The sequence below is a fragment of the Procambarus clarkii genome, unplaced genomic scaffold, assembly GCF_040958095.1.
Source record: "Procambarus clarkii isolate CNS0578487 unplaced genomic scaffold, FALCON_Pclarkii_2.0 HiC_scaffold_115, whole genome shotgun sequence".
NCBI lineage: Eukaryota > Metazoa > Arthropoda > Malacostraca > Decapoda > Cambaridae > Procambarus > Procambarus clarkii.
The window spans coordinates 283,326-285,594 of record NW_027189148.1 but is presented as its reverse complement, the minus strand read 5'-3'; the positions used below and the strand labels follow the sequence as shown (position 1 = coordinate 285,594).

Below are 2,269 nucleotides of genomic sequence, written 5' to 3'. Positions count from 1 at the left end.
AGGTTTGATTACATTTCTATGTTAGATTTAACTCAAATTCAAAACAATTGCAGTCATTCGGCTTGTTAGTCAACTTGCCTCTAATAGGGGCAATTTGTCTAACAAGACTATTTAGTTTTGTGTGCATATATATATATATATATATATATATATATATATATATATATATATATATATATATATATATATATATATATATATATATATATATATATATATATATTATAGCTTCAAGACTCCGAACCAATATAGAAGCATCAAGAGGAAGTGCTTGTGTTATGGGCCAATAGGCCTTCTGCAGTTACTTCCATTCTTATGTTTTTATTCCCATTGGTTCGTGTTTTATCTTGTGTAAATGTCAATCACCTCACCAAAAACTTTGGTACCATATCACCTCACCCATGTATGTGTGTATATATATATATATATATATATATATATATATATATATATATATATATATATATATATATATATATATATATATATATATATATATATAATATACAGAGTAAATCTACCCCAAAAGTAATGATTTATTTGTCTACAAAACTAAACTCTTTTTGGAATCATATGAGGCCCCTCCACTGAGGGGGGAGGCCTGGATGTTTATTGTCATGTGTATTCATGCTGCTTGCATGTCGTCGTTTATTTTGCCTTTGTTGTTTTCTTGACAGCTTTCTTTGCCTTGGGTGGTTTGGGAGATTTTGAAGCTCTCTTTATTTTGGGCTTTTTGTTCCCAACAACAAGCTGCTGCTGCTGCTGCTTCTTTTTCAAGGCTGTAGGTGGTTTGTTGCTTGTGGCGGCTTTCTTGGGAGTTACCACGGCCTTCTTTGCTGCTGTAGATGGTTTCTTGGTTGTGGTGGCTTTCTTGGGAGTTAGAACGGCCCTCTTCTCTGCTACGGCCAGCTTGAATGATCCACTAGCTCCACTTCCCTTGGTCTGAACAAGAATGCCGTCAGCCACTGCTTTCTTGAGAAATCTTCGGATGTAAATGGCGATCTTGGCAGCCTCGACTTTGTTGTTGGCAACAACGTACTTCTTGATTGCTTGTAGAGACGAGCCCTTACGGTCTTTGAGTGCTGCGACCGCGGCTAGAACCATTTGACTAGTTTTCGGGTGAGCAACCTGGACGCGAGGTTTCCTGGTGGTGGCCACCACAGCAGCAGCAGCCGCAGCCTTCTTGGTAGGCTTTGCTTCTACCATGATGATGATGAGATAACCAAGGTGATGAGAGACGCTCAGACAGTCACGGGGGAATGATGCTGCCGCCGCTTGAGCCGAACCTATTTATGTGCCGGCACGGTACAGAAGCTGCAACCTGGCAACTCGTCCACCAATCACGACGGTTGGTTTTACGGCTCCGAAACCTGGATCCCATATCTTCTCTAAAATAGAAGCATTTGTTCATGTTCTTTGTAAAAGTATCATAAAGCAGGACAGATGAGACAAATATCATAAAAACTGAAGAGCAGATGAGCACACACATGTATGTATTACAAAAGAAAATCCACAAATTCATTAGAAATTGGCAGGGTAGGCTGAGGAAGTAGGTAGATGTAAAATGTCTGTAAATGGCGAAAGAACATAAACCCAAGACTGAATAAACGATGTTAAATATCCATGCCAAGGAGACAAAAATATGTTAGGATACAATTACCATTAAGACACCACAAGAAGGTCCGTATCCTGCCGTGATGACTAAAAAGAGTTGGTTATTAGCCACAATGTGTAGGCAGTCTCATGCCAACGGCCATACCACGTTGAGAACACCGCTTCTCGTCCGATCAGCGAAGTTAAGCAACGTTGGGTTTGGTTAGTACTTGGATGGGTGACCGCCTGGGAACACCAAATGCTGTTGGCAATAATGTTTTTTGTTTTGTTTTGTTTTGTTTCGTTTGTTTTTGTTTGAATGGCTGGCTGGCTGGCTGGCTGGCTCCACGGGAAATTCACGGAGTTGTGTGGAATAAGGCCTGGTAAAATGAATTAATATGTATGTCATGTTTAAAACAAACTCGCTTAATATAGTGTGTGAGGCTTTATACAAAAACAAACAACCAAAACAAAACATGTTGTATATATATATATATATATATATATATATATATATATATATATATATATATATATATATATATATATATATAGCTTAATCCGGGTTTGAACTCGCAACTCCAAGAATACGCATCACTTATATACACTTTACCACTGGACCACTGCAGGACACTTGATGCTGAGGTATCAATTTAATGACGTAAATGCCATTTCC

At 38.3% G+C, this 2,269-nt stretch overlaps 1 non-coding gene across 1 annotated transcript; it reads left to right on the top strand.

Moving 5' to 3' along the window:
- The first annotated feature begins 1,745 nt into the window (after window positions 1-1,745).
- LOC138360554 (5S ribosomal RNA) lies at window positions 1,746-1,864 on the top strand. Its single transcript, XR_011226469.1, has one exon. It is a non-coding gene; the product is annotated as a 5S ribosomal RNA (ribosomal RNA).
- Window positions 1,865-2,269: the final 405 nt, after the last annotated feature.